This window comes from Rhipicephalus sanguineus, chromosome 5 (assembly GCF_013339695.2).
Source record: "Rhipicephalus sanguineus isolate Rsan-2018 chromosome 5, BIME_Rsan_1.4, whole genome shotgun sequence".
NCBI classification, from domain to species: Eukaryota; Metazoa; Arthropoda; class Arachnida; order Ixodida; family Ixodidae; genus Rhipicephalus; species Rhipicephalus sanguineus.
In genome coordinates, this window is record NC_051180.1 from 58,396,297 (window position 1) to 58,414,141 (window position 17,845).

Consider the following 17,845-nt stretch of genomic DNA (forward strand, 5'->3'; position numbering starts at 1 on the left):
TAATCAGCGACTCAACCACTGCGTCCCCCAGTTCGAGCAAGCCCACTTAAAAGACCGTACGTTTAGTGCTCGCAATACATATGGCGGCGGTGGCCAAAGTTGTTGGTGTATGCGCAAACACGGCGGGCTTTTTTTTTTCTTCTCAGAGGCGCAGCTGGTTTTCAAGAGACGAACTTTGAGCACCTACGAGCATCCTTTGTTGTGGCGCGATGGTTCCTTCGGATTCGAAGAACCTGACAACAATGGCGGACCGTTTTGTTTGTTTTTATTTAGTCATGAACAAAGTACGATGCGCTGTTCGGTGTCTATACTGCCGTCAATAGAAGCCGAAATAGCTTTGTCACGGGCTTAAAGCCCTCGCACCTTCCCGCCGTCAATAAAAAAGGCGACAGCTTGACTCTCTTGCCACCCATAGGGTATTGAGGCCCAAGGCAGCGTGCAAGCAAGGGCGTGCATGCTTTAAGGAAGCGTGGCCCCAGCAGCGGGATAAAAAGAACGCTAATTTATCGCAGACAACGTAAAGAGATAGAATGCTATGTTCGACAGCGGCAAGAAAGAACTGCTTAATTTACCACAACTAATAATACGTCATTCGTGTACTGGGTTGACTTCAGTCTGTTCTATTAGTCTTAATTTATTATTATTAATAATAATTGTTGGGTTTTGTCGTCCTTAAAACCATGATATTATTATGAGTGAGGCCGTATTGGTGTTCTTTAACGTGCACCTAAATCTGAGCGCACGAGCCTCTGGCATTTTGCGTCCAAATAAATGCAGCCACCGAGGTTGGTATTCGAGTCCGCGACCTTCGGGCCAGCAGTCGAGCACCATAACAACAAGAACACCTTGGCGGGGTAGTCTTAACTTCGGTAACAATAATTCGGAAGTCATATTTTATTACTTTCTCATTCTGCATAGGTTCTATATCAAAATAACAACCTCGTCTTTTTCGGCGACGCCTTAGGTCAGTGTCAGAAGAACTATAAAAAAACGTACCTTCAATATAATTATTGACAAGTCTTCTCCTTCCCTCTCCCGCGCGTCTTGTAGTTCTCTTTCCTATTTTATCTATAAGTGTTTGGCTCCAGAAGAGTGAGTCCATGCGCGCGGCGCCTTCATCACACCGCACGTGCCGGCCCTCTGTGAAGCTTGCACAAACTTGGCTCAAACTTCGCATTCTACACTTGCAATTCGGAAGGTGTCCTTACCGGGCCGCAAGTCTGCCAGGCATTGTACTATAGCACTCTTAACCAGTTCCCGAGTAAAATGGTAGATACAGCCAGGAAGCTACTAGAAATTTTTCGTCTAGTTTCCGGGCAATGACCTGGAATTTACCCGTGTTCTGATTAAGATGGTACGGAAAGTTCTGGGTCGACCAAAGCTGGTCGACCCAGCGCAGGCCTATCCCGTGATCCGTCCACATTTTGTGCTGACCGGACAACGACGCGAATAGTTCCGGCCACAGTACCAATAAAGGCGTTGGGAGTATGTTTAGATGCGACCTTAACAGTAGCATTTCACGTAAAACACGCAGAAGATGTGCGTTTCCTCACGTTTGTCAATTAGACGCACAAGTTAGTTTCACCTCTTTAATAGTTATGATGCGGCAAAGCCAACTTAAGTTAAGGACAGTTGTAAAAGGACGTTTGTATTCGAAAATATGTTCTTTCTTCCTAATATTTTCATATATCTCGTAACAATTTTCAAATTTAAGTATTCTGACATATGTTGTAGCGCATACAACCCATTCTATTTCTATTACTACTTGGAATGTTCACGTGCACATCGTAGTCCGCCTAACGCATGTGTAAGCAATTGGTATTTCTTCGTTCAGGCTTTTCCCATGATGTCTGTGTTGTACTCAAGCTTAAACCATTTGTCAGTTAGTCACAGTATTACACGAGTCAGCTAACCGGCGAATGTTTTGGCAAGAGAAGAATGATGACGAAGACGCTAAAGGCTGCTGGGTGCAACGTGAAAAGAGAGAACACCGTATCGCTGCGCTAACATAAAATGCATTACGCCTACTTGACAGAAACATCGTTCTGCCAAATGATACATAAACCAACCAATCAATGAATTGCTCGAACAATCAATTAATTGGGTTTTTAATCAGTAAAGGAAAGTAAATGAAAGTATTCTATGACGCTCAGTGCGTAAATAGGGAACACTGCGAGGTTTCTACGCACTCTCAAAATAGGATCGCAGAATCGTTGCCACATGGAAAAAAAAACACTGAAAGGCATCAAAAGCGTGGCAGCGTAGGAGCTCAAGTCGTTTTTCTCAGTTGATCTGTGGCATCGTTTACCGAATATAGCAGCGTTCTGACGAAACCACGTCATTTTTCTTCTACTCGACGCGCGAAAGATCAACAGGTCAACATCAAATCGAAGGTTATATATTGGCCACCTGGCGGGGCAGCAGTCCACCACCCGGCGAAATGGTGTCATGCATGCTCAAAGGGGTCAACCATGCCCTCGAAAACGTCGCCACGATAAAATATTGCCGCGCCACCTTTGGTGCACACAGCGCAGGCGCCGACAGGGCCCTTCGAAACGCGTGGCACAGAAGGTGGCCTTTTTCACCCGGGTACGCAACCGCCGGCAGTAGGTGTTTCTTTACGGCGACGCGGAGCACAAAGGGTATTGCGCTTATACGGCCGGCGGCCGTCCGCCCTATACTAGGAACCATTCTTTAGAAAGCGGGAGAGAAACAAACTCCGGAAACGAGTGCCTTCCGTTTTGTCATGCTGCTTCAATTGCGAGATCCTTGTCGCGAGTCGAGCCTAACGGCGGCGTCCCGCGAACGGCGTAGGTGCTCGCCTCACGTCGCCAATAGTTTTTGCGCCGCCGCCGGAGTACAAAAGGAGAAACTCAACAAATCGCAGCGAATGAGCAAAGGGAAAAGAGGACCTTTTCTTTCCCCTCGCGTTCTCGGGGACGAGGGAATGCAGCGGTAAAAGAAGGGCTGTAGAGGAGAAAAGGGAGCCTCGGGCCAGAGAGAGAAAGGTAATGGGGACAGAGGTAACAAGTGGAAAGGGGAAGAGGACACCGTGGATAAGGGCTTTCCGCCGCCGCCGCTGCCGCCGCCGCTTTCGCACGGGCCCCGGATTGGTGCGCTCCGGAGCCCGGGCCGGTTTCGAACCGCGCGTTAGCGCGCCCGTGCTGGGAATCGATTGGTCGCGCGGGCAGGCGGCGCTGTCGGCGGAGGTCTACGTCACGCGCGACGTCACCGAGGGGGGCTCCCGTATGTTGGGCAAGGGGGAAGCGCGTGGGGGGATAAAAGCCCAAGTGGACCAATGGGACAGGGCCGCCATCGATAAAGGAACCCGCCGGTGTCCCGAAACTCCCAAGTTTGACGCCATTCAGGACTGTGGTGTGTGTACGGCTACACGAGGCACACAGCCGCGTGTACAGTAGGATCCCGGTTCACACCAGCGGCCCAAACGCACGGCGCAACAGTAGAGCTCTGCACGGAATCGGTAAGTGTGTGCGTCTGTAACGATTGCACGCGCATGTGTGTGTTCGCGAAAAGGCAAAACTTCTCCGCAAGTTTTTAAACTACCAGCGGCAATCTGTTGGCGCCAGCGGCTTGCGGTTTTTCAGAGCATATAACCAGCATCGCAACCTGGAGTGGGCCAAGTTTGTTGTCAACTACAGCACCGGCTAGTTGCATTCTTTTTAGTTTACTCAGCTAAACATCGTTGCTTTCGGCTTCGTTTCAGCGCACAGACACGTGCTCTTTCCAAACTACAAGATGTGATAGAAAACAAAATGAATGTGCGCTACCACCATATTGCCACTGAAGTACTCACAAATTCAAGAAGCGCCAGAATTTAATGTATAGTACCAGCTCGCCCTGCGCACCACTTAATGTTGTAAACCAGCAACCGAGCTTGACGGTTTGCCTCACTCATCTTCAGCCGCATGTCCGCAACAATGTGAACTCATTGCGTTACAAAACAATGTGTGTCGCGTTTTTGTGGTGCATAATATTGAGTTACTGGCTGTCCATTTAACGTTCTTCAACACCGCCGCATTTTTAATTAAAACAATGCTCCTTTTTTCTGAGCTATATTCCGCCACTGCTACATGATTTCCCTAGAGCAAAATCGATAAATTGCGCTTGCCGGCACCGATGTTTATTGACAATAACTAATCATGCGATGAGGGATATTGCTAAACGATTTCGAAACTTTTCTTGGCAAAATCGTATGGTTATAATTGTGTTGATAGTATTCTGTTCCTGTCTCAGTCATGCGACGTAAGCGAATGGACTAACAGTCACGCAGGAAAGCTTCGGCACCAATAACACATGGCATTACAAATAGCCATTGGAAGCTGAACTTAGTTATTTAAAAATAGTTGCGTAAGTTGCACGCGAAATCAGCTCGTACAGTTGTTTGGAGGTGTTAAAATCGAGGTGTGAGCTACTCTGCAGCACGTCAGTCAGAATGAGGCGCCTCTACTTTTCTTCCCAATTGCACTTCGCTACCATTTCACGATTTAAATTTCGTAACCTTACTTCCATAAATTTCATACGTCGCGTAAAGCTCAGACTTATGGATGGTTTCTATACTGTTGTAATGTTGTTCCCTGCCGAGGGGTTGATCCCAGCATTATGCAAGTACCAGTGCATCAGCACGGCAGTAGATTATGACGAAACTAAAGATCGGCAAAATGATAAAATTGTTGCATTAAAAGACCGTGCGGCAGTTGACCTTACGTTCTGCGTGACCAGCGGTTACAAAAAAGACGCGTACCATCGAGGAAGAATTTTTAGACAGAACAGAAAAGGGCGTTCAGTAAGCATGTATCAAATAGCCCAACTACAAGTTTTACTAAGTGACCAGCGGTCTTTCTTTGATAAGTAAGTGCTCTTTCGTCGCATGCTTTCTCTTTTTTTTGTTTAAAGTTTTTCTCAAAGGCCATTTTTTTAATTCTTGTTGACTGCCTACTGCAGTCTTCATTGTATGCTCCCAATGTATGTTAACGTTTGTAAAGGCAAAGTAGCTGCTACAAACATGTATCAGAAATTATCAGGTGTAATAGTAATGGTATTAAAAATAAATGTTTACCCTAAGAATTCCACGGCCTAGAAGATAGTTGTCACATTCGAGAGTTAGGCAGTTAGAGACCTAAAAGACTCGCTGTTATACGAGCTAATATATATTCTCTTTCTGTTTTGTTCTGTTCTGTTCTAACCGGTTTTCACCAATATAACTGCGACAGAACAACATCAAGGTAACACGAAAACAAAGAAATGCTTATCAATAATCATGTACGATTTTCATATGCATAAACTAGGTGCTTCCGCAAGCGTCATTGTCCTTCATAAAACGCGTTTATTTACTCCTTGATAGTTATGAATACAAATATGCGCATAACTTTCGATATTCTTGATAATTCATCATCTTATTCTAGAGAAAGAGAAGAATGGTACGCGGCCATGCGTGGACACTAGAAAGCGATTATCAAACATTCGAAGCGTCACGTTGGCACGTTGTATCTAATTCGAAAATCGAAAATTGGGGGACGCTTAAGCTTCACCTTCAAGAGTTGAACGCGATAGCGATATCCTACCTGTGGTGCTTACTTCGACCACTTAGTGCATTGTTCCTATTGTATGTTATTACTCGAGAAGTTCAGATTGTCCATCATCGCAATGTAATTGGCAAAATACAAAGTGGTCGCATAGCCGCAGCACGCCGAGCTTTGGTGTCTGCCTTCTCCGTCTTGCGTGGCCGCCCTCTTTGGCGTGCGCCACTTGACACTGATGCCCCACCAAAACTCCCTGATGAGGAAGCCACCGCAGTATGGTCGGCGCTTGTACACGACACAGAATCCATCACAAGCGTGTCAAGAGCCCGGTGGCGTGAGACAACGTATGTGCGCGTGACGTTTTTTTCGAAGTATCAGTGCACCCACTACGTGTGTGTAACAGAATGAGCGCACTAAGGTGTGTGCCTTATGTAATGGGTAGCACACTTTAAACCAGGAGCAATTATGCGCGAGGAACTTTTTCGAAGTTGCGATGCACCCACTACGCGGTCTTAAGGGAACATGCGCAATTGTGTGTGTGCCTTTTTTATTGGGTGGCTGGCTTTGAACCACCAAGTCGTTATGATATTCACATGGTGTGACGCCCGATAGCAATGTACGCTTGTACCACGCAATATTACTGCGATATTACATTTGCTACTGTGACACCTGTATACAGGACGCGTATGTTAGTAAAGCACGGAAGTAACTTTCAGTGCAGTTCCAAGCAGAGGCGCGGCTGTGTGGTAGAACACCTGCTTGACACGAAGACGGCCTAGGTTCGATTCTCACTCGGACCCAACATTTTCATTATTTATTAAATGCGAAGCATTTCTTAGCGAACCTTTGGCACTTTGAGCGCATCTATCTATCTACCTATCTATCTATCTATCTATCTATCTATCTATCTATCTATCTATCTATCTATCTATCTATCTATCTATCTATCTATCTATCTATCTATCTATCTATCTATCTATCTATCTATCTATCTATCTATCTATCTATCTATCTATCTATCTATCTATCTATCTATCTATCTATCTATCTATCTATCTATCTATCTATCTAGCCGCCTACTCTGGGTGCTCTCATGATCGCCTCCTTAACTTGGTGTAGACCAATAATAATATCTGGAGTTTAACTTCCCAAAACCATGATATGATTATGAGAGACGCCGTAGTGGAGGGCTCCGGAAATTTCGGCCACCTGGGGTTCTTTAACATGCACCTATATCTAAGTACACGGGCCTCAAACATTTTCGCCTCCATCGAAAATACAGCCGCCACGGCCGTGGTGTAGCCCAAAGTCGGGGGGAGGGGGGGGGGGGGGTAAGTGAATTTGACGAATATGGCTGTCGGGTCATGACATTATTAACATGAAAATCCTGTAGCGTACGTCCTCAAACCCTTTCCGCCAGACACATGTGGCACATACCCTGTTCCTGTTCCTGTTCTAACTGTTTTGCTGTGGAGAGGTTGAGGTCCATATTGCCTCGGCTACTCCATATCACGAAGTTATGCAGCGAAAAAAAAAAGAATAATACTGAACGGTACCTAAACATGAACAATCCGCACACTGAAATCACTTCAAATATCATACCAATACCCGTTTACCACTGGCCGCGGTATATGAGTATGCGCCACATGTGATTGACAGTTTATATCTACGCAGGAACGGCGAGAACAGACATTGGTAATTTAAATGCAGAAAAATCTACATTGGCAGCGTTGACCCAACAAATGGAAACAATAAATATTGGGATCACAGCAGGAATCGAACCCAAGCATTCTGCGTGGCAATCAAATATTCCACCACAGAGCCACGCCAGGTCTATACCCTGGTTTGGATGAACAGCCTATGTAGGTGTAATATCGGTGCAACGTCCATTGTGGTTGTGGTGCTGGCTATACAATTTTACAAGAAAATAAGAAACACTACATATGTACTCCTACGATACAGGCGTCATATCAGATTAACGTCTCTGGTTCCAGTGTTAGCTCCGCTTTTATAGCAGTGTAATAAACATTACGTTTGTATTCCTATGATTCAGGAAGCTATATTGAAGCATTACACGACCCCAAATGAATACAATAACGAAAGTTACGTATGATATTCACATTATTACACCATAAAGTGCACTTAGTTTCGATAATACTGATGTATGTACTCTAAAGTGACGGCTGAGGTTACGTCGCATCATAAGTTACCCTTTAAACGCCGGTGTTATCGACGTGCCTGGTTACTGGTAAGCTCACGATCTGCCCACAGCTGCTAAACATACAAAGACAAGTCGATTCATCTCGTAACGCTTGGCTCAAAGCCAAAAAATACAGCATAGAACTACTCGCTGACTGCTTCGCATGAAACCGATTCCCACAACGCGTGGGACCTGCCGAACTTTTTTATTTGCAGCTTTCTTGATTTTTCGGTCGCGGACGAGATGATGATTTTTCGCTCCCTACCAACGACGCCGACACCGACGCCGGAATTTCTGCGAAACGAGCTCTTTAACGCTGTCGCGTTAATATTCGCGCAGGCACCAATCGGTGACGACATCAGTGATGCTTCGCTAAGTAAAGGAAGTTTATTCTAGATGACGCCCAGTCTGTATTTTCGAGTAACCTTCAATAAGTATCAATTAAACTGCCTCACTTGTTCTTGCACAAAAATAAGTGACTCTGCATCGTTTAGTTCACCGCTACAATTCCAATAACCGTGCTTTGAAAGATTTCTCTAGCTTAGGATTTCTTATTAAACGCTTGCATCATCAAGCTGTCAAGGCGTAGCTGCAGGTGCGTTCAAATAAAAAACAAAAGCGCGCCAGCTACAATCTCTTCTCGATATATATGCACAATACAACAGGTTGAAGAATGCATGAGCGTGAGCGTCAGTGCAACAAGAAAATTTACATCGTGGCAGGAGGTACATTCCCTTTCCGCTATACAAGGAACGGTGAAGTTAAAAAAAAAATAAAACACGTGTCAATGCAGCAAAGTAAAGACAGTTATTGATCGCAAAAAGGAATTTTTTTTCCTCGCATTGCTGTTTGAGGAAAGCACGAGCTAGAACTACGAGAACTCTATCTATGCAAATTTGATGCCCGTTTTCTCACAACAGAAAGACAAAAAAGAAAGAGAAGTAAGCGGCACATTTCTCTAATGTTTAATAATCCGGAAATTCGTGGCACGCTCGAATTTCAAAAAAAAAAGATGCTTTACGCGCTTCTGAACCCAAATATGCGGGCTATATAGCTTGCGTAGGAAGCGAGTAGAGAGAAAAAAAAACGTTTATGGCGTAACAAACACACACAAAAAAACTCTCTTCAAGTCAGTTTAACAAGGCAGAAAAACGCGGCAAGATCAAAGCCGTGAAACGTCGGCCCGGCGGAACGCAGCGTTCGCTTTGAAAATAATCGAAGCACGAAAGGTATACCGTGACCTCATTGCTCTGTAGGAGAGATTGTTTTTCGAGAGCGGAAGATGACATTAGCCTTCCGGCGAAACTGGTGGCTATTAGGACAAGTGTTCACCGTCTGCAGAGAGTAGAAAAGTGGAACGGGGAATGTGACAGCGAAGCGACTAAATACTCAAAATGAAGGGAGTAGAATGTAAGGGTGTTATAGTGAAGGGATCATGAACCACTTTTCCGAGTAATCATGGAATGACCCCGTTATCGGATTTTATTGCGTCACGAATCGATTGCCGCGAAAATTTGTCGAATCCGTCAAGAACGAGCGGAGTTACAGGCATTTTTCGAGCTCTTTAAGCACTTTGTCTCGTCGCAGGGAGCTACGCAGGGACGAATGTCACGGGGTAAAGAACTTAGGTCAGCGCGCGTCACGAGCTCGATCGCGCATCACGAAACGCGATAGCCCTCTCCCGTTGTGATTCCTGCGCGCGCTGGTGCTGATACTGTATAATTTTAGCACACTATAGAGTGGCTGTCCCGAAGTGATTTTTTTCGCATAGAAATGACGACTATGGCGCCTAGGAGACTTTGCAGCTCATCATATGCGACTGTCCTCGCGGCGCTGTGCAGAGGCGGTCACTCGCAATGGCTCGCTTTGACCACAGACCGATGTCGCTAGCAGCCGTCCTTGAACGTCATCCCGAAAAGTCATCGAGGATGAAGGCAACGATCGAGCGGCCACAAGCGGCTGTAGTCTGATGCGTATACCGCACAAGAGAGACAGATGTGTGACGTTGTGTGTTCTCTCTCGCACTCTTCTACTCCCCCTCCCTTTTTTCCCAGTGTAGGATAGCGTACCGGTTGTTTCAAACTGGTTAACATTCCTTCCTTTCTTCTTTCTCCTATCTTGCTTTCGTTCATTCAAGGCAAAGAGAGATATAGTGTAAGCTTTAGGGCTAGCGCTTATGAAGCTTTCCCATTCGTGTCTCGGGCAAATCGTTTGCAGCCTAAAACTAGAGGCACGCTAACTAGGGCACTGCGAGTTCTTCGTTCCGCCGCCGGATCGCTTTAGCCGACTCATCATTTATTAAGCGCTCCCCTCCGAAACATTCTTTTTCGAGCCTCTCCATTTCACACACTTCTGTGTCTCCATTAATCATGCATACGTATTTATATTCACCATCTTCTATGCCGGTACTCTCAGTATCACACTGCATCTAAGCTGCGTTCAAATATATTTAGCCTTTTTATGCCTATTTTCGGGACTGCTATCATCTAGGACGCATGAATGGCAGGTCCTACTCGAGAACTGAACGTAATGAAACGTTGTCAATAGAGTCCACGGTGTATTGTTCTATGTTCTGTCCGATTTCTGTCATACCCGAAACGAGCTTAGCTGTGTCTGTCAACTCAACGAGAACTGTAACTCCCTCCGAGACAAAAATAAAATTAAAGAAAGCAAACGAGAGGATTTAAACACGCGAAAGCACTGTTGTTTGCAGAGGCTTAACGTTGAGCGAATCAGACTTTTGTTTACAACGTCTCCGAGAGAGCGCGCGCGGAAAGACATATGTGTACACTGCGACGCAACAGACAACTTTAATCATTGGCAGAAAACGAAAGCGCGCGGAGTTTGCTCAAACAGCGTTCAAATGGAGATTTTGATCGCGTTATTGCTTTACTTGCTATTTGAATATAGAACGCGCTGCAAGCTGCTGACGCATTCTGACTAGACTGATTCATGCTATGCGCTGGATTGGCAGGCGACAAGCTTGCGTTGCCGTATAATCTAAAGGATAAGATAGGTACGGACGACATTTGCCAACGTGCTTTTTTTTTCTTTATATGTAGAAACGAGTAACAGCAGTGCTGCGTCGCACGAATGCGACGGTTTATTCCGGTTATGGAAGGGGGCGAAATTATAAAATGTAGTTGCTCTCCATATGAGTCCCCGGAAAGTATTAAAAAAAAGAGAAGGTTTAAACGGTATTGAGAACAAGCTTAAGCGTTTTCATCGCTTAACTTCATATGAACAAACGCCTGCCCGAAGTGCTACTGTTATTACATCAACACTCAGACTGAAAACAATTTCTAGAAATCAAGGTTTTTTTCTTGTTTATTTGGTTTTTTTTTTTTTTTTTTTTTTACAGCAGTGCTCCTACGCTCGAGGCTTGCCGTGTGTCGCAGATAGAAAACTATCATCATCAGGAACCGGCTCCACCGCCCAAGCGCTCTGTACAGATGCCATGTATGATAGCCATGTATGATATAGTATAGCAAGGGGAGGGAAAAATAGAGGTGAGAGAGCAAAAGCCTAGCCAAGCCAAGCCAAGACCAGCTAGGTGTCCTTCAGCTCTGCTGTGACCCAGCCTAGCGCGACTTAGTGCAAGCTGCGCTTATCTTTTCTTTGTTTTTTTTTTTTTGACCAATGATATAAGGAGAAACGGCGGAACATACAGCTGATGAAACGTACAGAAACATGCAAGTTTCAATATGGGACATCAACGTTACTTATAGGAATAGCAGGACATTAAAAAGTACTTGGAACACTAAACATACAATGTAGTATCACCACCGTGCAGAATTCGACAATATATATATAGATAGGGCAAGGCTAATAAAATGCAGAGAGGTTAACCAGGTTCCGCCTAATTTACTACCCTTCACGCGGAGAGGAGGAAAGAGGCAGGAAAGCAATAACGAGAGGAAGAATAAAAGTGAAATTATACGCGCGCACGCAACAACCTTCGTCGCGAGTGCGCGGATGGTCGACACCGAGATCTATTTTTCGAGTTCGGTTACTCTGGGATGATCGTCAGACAAATGTACACGCGATGTTATCGAAAGCTATATAAACTGTGAGAAAATACGAACGATAATGTCGCATAATGGGAAGCTCCATTATCAGAGGGTAGCACGTACAAACTGCATTTTCGTTGTCACGTAAAGGAGATAATGAGCCTGTCTGGTGTACGGCGGGCTCACACATCAAGTGATTGCCCCCACCTCCCCAACCAGTATGCAAACTGTAATTGCGTATTAAATGCGAAGCATTTCTGAGCGAACTTCTGCGACTTTGAGCGTATCTATCTATCTATCTATCTATCTATCTATCTATCTATCTATCTATCTATCTATCTATCTATCTATCTATCTATCTATCTATCTATCTATCTATCTATCTATCTATCTATCTATCTATCTATCTATCTATCTATCTATCTATCTATCTATCTATCTATCTATCTATCTATCTATCTATCTATCTATCTATCTATCTATCTATCTATCTATCTATCTATCTATCTATCTATCTATCTATCTATCTATCTAGCCGCCTACGACTTTGTGCTCTCCTGGTCGCTTGGTTCATCGAATGTGTACCAAAATTGGTATGGCGTAACATGACTGTATGACGAACATAAATGACAAGTCATAACATGAAAATCATGACACGCATGTCATGTACAGCATGATTTACATGCTACGCTCATGGTGCGCTGGCGGCCGTTTCGCTAGTTTGATATACACCAAAATTGGTATCTTGCGACGTGACCGTATAACGAACATAAATAACACGAGATAATATGAAAATCATGACACGCATGTCATGTATAGAATGATTTACGTGGCACGCTCATGGGGCGCTGGTGGCAGTTTCGCTAGCTTGATCTACCCAGAAATTGGTATTGCGCGACGTGACTGTATGACGAACATAAAAACTCGAGTTATCATGAAAATCATGACACGTATGTCATGTACAGCATGACTTACGTGCCACGCTCATGGAGCGCTGGTGGCAGTTTCGCTAGCTTGATCTACCCCGAAATTGGTATTGCGCGACGTGACTGTGTGACGAACATAAAAACTCGAGTTAACATGAAAATCATGACACGCATGTCATGTACAGCATGACTTCCGTGCCACGCTCATGGAGCGCTGGCGGCCGTTTCGCTAGCTTGATCTACCACGAAATTGGTATTGCGCGACGTGACTGTGTGACGAACATAAAAACACGAGTTAACATGACAATCATCACACGCATGTCATGTACAGCATGACTTACGTGCCACGCTCATGGGGCGCTGGCGGCGGTTTCGCTAGATTTATATACACCAAAATTGGTATCTTGTGACGTGACTGTGTAACGAACATAAATAACACGAGTTAACATGAAAATCATGACACGCATGTCATGTACAGCATGACTTACGTGCCACGCTCATGGGGCGCTGGCGGCGGTTTCGCTAGATTTATATACACCAAAATTGGTATCTTGTGAAGTGACTGTGTGACGAACATAAATAACACGAGTTAACATGAAAGTCATGACACGTATGTCATGTACAGCATGACTTGCGTGCCACGCTCATGGGGCGCTGGTGGCCGTTTCTCTAGCTTGATCGACCCCGAAGTTGGTATTGCGCGACGTTACTGTGTGACGAACATAAATAATAGGAGTTAACATGAAAACCATGACACGCATTTTCCTCAGTGACATACAAGACGATGTATGCAGCTCTTTGCTGGCTGCTTCGCATTAGATCGATTCCCACAATGCGTGGGATCTGCCGGCTTTTTTATACAATCTGATAGTTGCGGTCACTTATTGCTTAAGGTTGGTGCTGTAAGACAGAGCTACATAACCAAATCAGAACGACAAGAGCCGCTTTGCTCGGTGGTACTTGAATGCAATGGAAGGGAATACCACGAAAAGGCGGGAGAAGGGTGCCGCGGCAGGATGTTGAGGGGGGTCTAACGTAGTAGGTACTGCCCACTTGTCACTCGTTGTTCCCATGGCGATGACGTCACGCCCGCAGTGCCGCATTCTAATGCCGCCACATCTGACAATAATGCGTCGTCAATAGGCGCCACAGCACAGCAGCGAGTGGTCGGCAACGTTGCATGCAATACCTGTGGTGTCAAGCATATAGGCACTTGTTTTGCGTGATATTCCTCGATAAAGCGTTTCGGAATATTGTACAAGCCGGGTCAACATTACAGCGGCATGCGTGTCCTCATAAATAAAAGCGCAATGCCGTGCAGTGCCGTGATATATCGACCGCGTGTGCCAGAAACACGCTGGGATTTTCACGCCGCATTGTCCATGCACGGGTAATACTTAATTTTTTTTAAATTATTGAAACGATAACTAGGCTGTGCCTCTATGGCGACACCGGCTACTCCTTCTCGCTTAGCAAGCGTAGTACGCAATACTAAAAATATAAAAAGTAAAGGGTACGAAACGTCATACACAGGACGTGCACACGCGGTACAATCCAATGGCACATGAGTCACAAATATTCGAGCACGAGTTCAGATAAGCAAATAAAGTTCACATGGTGAGGAGGGTTTCCAGCCAAACGCACTGACAAGGACACAAGAAGAAAGACAACACACCGCTGGGTCTCTTCCTGTGTCCTTGTCAGTGCGTTTTGTTGGAAACCCTCCTCCCCATGTGCAAACAACTAACTCACGCAAGCACTGGTCTTAACTACACGTCCACACGCACAAAGTCAGATGTTCTGTATGGCTTGAAATGCACAGCAAAACACACAAAAATGCCAAATAATTACACATAACGCACTTTTCTAGCGTCGGTGAGTCACGCGAACTTTTAATGACGCCAGTACATTACGTACTGCATTACGTAGAGAGAGAGAGAGAGAGAGAGAGAGATTAGGGTTAAGTGAAAGGCAGGGAGGTTAACCAGAAGATAACTATCCGGTTTGCTACACTGCACTAGGAAAGGGGTGATGCGGTACACAGGAAAGTAAGAAAGGAAAGGATCAGAAAAAATTATAAAGAAAAAAATAACAGACACGCACACACGCACACTGAAACACGGGAGTTTCATAGTCTTTCAGCCAGGCCGGTTGTCCACAGACACTTCAGTAGTGCCTTCGTCAAACGGGCCCTTATTCATTTCCCTAAGGCAACCAGAAGGCGACAGCTGTCTTCTTTTTTTTTTCTCAGTCGATTGCATTGATCCCGCCCAAAGGCTTTCCGCACACAACGTGGTTTCGCACTTAAAGGGGTCATGAACCACTTTTCCAAGTAATGATCTAATGGCCTCAGTATCGGAGTGTACTGCCTCCCGAATCGATTGCCGCAAAAATTTCTCTTAATCCGTCAAGAATCAGCGGAGTTACGGGGGTTTGGCGCACGCTCCCAGCGCTTTCTCTCTTTTCTCGTGCCGGCGAGCGCACTGGAATCTAGACAGGGAGAGATGGCATGGGGGAAAGAAGTTACGCCAGCGCGCGTCATGAAACGCGATCGCTCTCCCGCTGTGATTCGCTTGCGCGAGTGCGGCTACCGTGTACTGAGGAGTGCGGCGCCGGCAAGTGGCGGCACCCCGCGGCAAGAAGCGCATCTGATCCGAACGCCGCTCTCGATTTACGTCGGCTACCGGCCAATAAGCATGCTATGTCTCTTGCGACGTACAGCGGACAGACGCCCCGCCCACCGACGAGAGTGAGAACCGGCCTCTGTTTGAAAAGAGGGTGCCTGGGGAAACGGCAACTTCGCGCTCCGCTTGTGGTCATTACGCGGCGCGCACGACTGTAATATTTGGCAGAGCAGTTCATAGCCGTGTCAGCTTTCCGCAGGATGTGTTTTTTCAATCAGCCCAAGGGGTGCTTCATGACCCCTTTAAACAAAGTGGACGATTGGGCCAGTTGGTGATTCATGATGTTCATGATTAAAAACTTTCTGCACCTCACATGGTCTTGCAATGCCTCCGTCACCACCTTTGACCGAGCTACGACGTCATTAGATGACGTCATGGTGACGCCAGATTGACGTCACGATGGTGCTACAAATCTGGCAACCTGTGACGTCGTGATGACGGCATCACATAATGAAGGCTTTTCGCGTCACTCGTGTTGACGCCGCCAGTGCCGACAGTCACACTTCGCGTTTGATGAAGAAGGCTTTCGCCGTAATAATCTACTCACTGGCGTCGCGCAAGCAAAGGCATGGCACATACAGAACCTCGATTCCAGTCGTTATAAATGGAACCTGAAAAGCGATACGAACACCATCGTCAGCTGCCTGTCGGGAACACTTCATTTCGTTCATTCGCATCAGATCACGGGAACGTTTTTCGAGAACCGTGGAGCGGGAAAGTTTTCGAAAACTCCCAGCGGCAGAACCGTTCGTGAAGTTATCCTCCCTTGAGTCTCGAACGTCGCCTATTCATTAAAAGCGACGAATGTGGACGTACCCGATTTGCCGAGGAAAGGAACTCTCGCGGCGCGGCTATCAGTGCAATCAGGGAAGTCTCGTATTTACGAAGTGAGTTGTCAGTTACGCTGTTTGTTTTTTTTTCTTTTTAACGGAAGCAATCTCCAAGTCTCCCATTTGCTCCGATATCCTGATTGGGCAGTCAGGAGCGCAGGTATATAGAACGCCACGGCATGAATATCTGCCGCAAACGAATGTACATTTTCGTTTTCTACTGAGACCCTATGATATTCGTGTCGTTCGTTGATTTTTCTTGTTGAACGTGCGCTTTTACTTTCTCTTTTTGAAGAACGAACGGGCAAAACTTTCCTCCGCTTCTTAATGCACGTTTTCTTCCTTCTGTCGTCGTTTAGTTTTTATGGCCGATAAATTATTATCGGTACCTTACAAGCTTGAAAAAGTAAAAATAAAAAACAGTGCTGTCAGGACTGCGAACCCAGTTTGTTGAACACTTGTAATCCGCGTGACTCGTTGATCATACGGTTACACCTGCATCTCTAAGAATTTATAATTAAACTTTGTTTAAAGATCAGCAAGTCAAATTCCAGGCTTTTAAGCGCCAAAAGCACCAATTCATGATATACTATAATTGCTGGGGTTTTACGTCCCGAAACCACGATATGATTATGAGAGAGTTCTTTAACGTGCACCTAAATCTAAGTACACGGGCCTCAAGCATTTTCGCCTCCATCGAAATGCGGGTGCCACGGCCGGGATTCCATACAGCGACCTTCGGGTCAGCAGTCAAGTACCATAACCAACAGACCAGCGCGGGAGATTGTGAAATAGATTGTGAAAGACATGCCTGCGCAACACTAAAAAAACCCTGCGACCACATGATTTCAAAGAGTTTGAATGTACAGGTAGAGAGGTTAAAAGCTAGCGGCTTTCCTGATTCCATAATTGTGCCTATCGCTGAAAAAAAAAACGCTTCGTAATATGTCTGCAAAAAAACAAAAAAAGTTGGAACCGAAAAACAATGGTAACGACCCGTGGTCATCTCCTACCTATGTCCACAAGATATCGCATAGATTAAAGAAGATCGCCAAAAAACACGACGTGCCAGTTTAAATTTTAACCACTCAAAAATTGCTAGGGTTGTGTAAAAAGGTTAATAACACACAATAAACGCGAGAAGGAAATATATGTAAAATAGGCCACAGACCAAGCTCAAGCTTCGTTCAGTGTGATGTAGCAGTAGTTTACAGTTTGCCATTAACATGCGGAAAAAAATATATCGGACAGACCTCAAGATGTATTAACACTAGGCATAGAGAACACCGGTACAACTGTCAACAGATTACCCATCCCGGGAATTTAGCTACTCACTGTAACCAATGCACATGCGTACCCCAGTTCAAAAAAACAACTATTGTAAAGCGGATAAAAGACGACAGGGAGAGAATAGTTTACGAAGCTGCTGTCATGGCATCTCTGGGCGCCGAAACATGCGTCAGCGAGCCATTGATAGAAATATCTCCTGCGGAAATCGAGTTCGTGATGGACGTCACATAGGCGGAGTCAAGTGTACTATCTCTTTCCACGTGTTTTTGTGAACTTATATTTATATGTCTACGCATGAATAATAAAAAAAAACCAGTTGAAGTTTGCGCTTGTCCTGTTAACACTGTGTCCTGTGTACTTTGTAA

At 45.4% G+C, this 17,845-nt stretch overlaps 1 protein-coding gene across 1 annotated transcript in view; it reads left to right on the plus strand.

Annotated features, from left to right (window-relative positions):
• Positions 1 to 3,305: 3,305 nt before the first annotated feature.
• The window catches only part of LOC119393674 (uncharacterized), a 171,445-nt gene continuing 156,905 nt past the window's right edge, over positions 3,306 to 17,845 (plus strand). The window contains exon 1 of the mRNA XM_037660791.2: positions 3,306 to 3,481. The gene's annotated coding sequence lies outside the window, so the exon portion shown is untranslated. The remainder of the gene's footprint in view (positions 3,482 to 17,845) is intronic.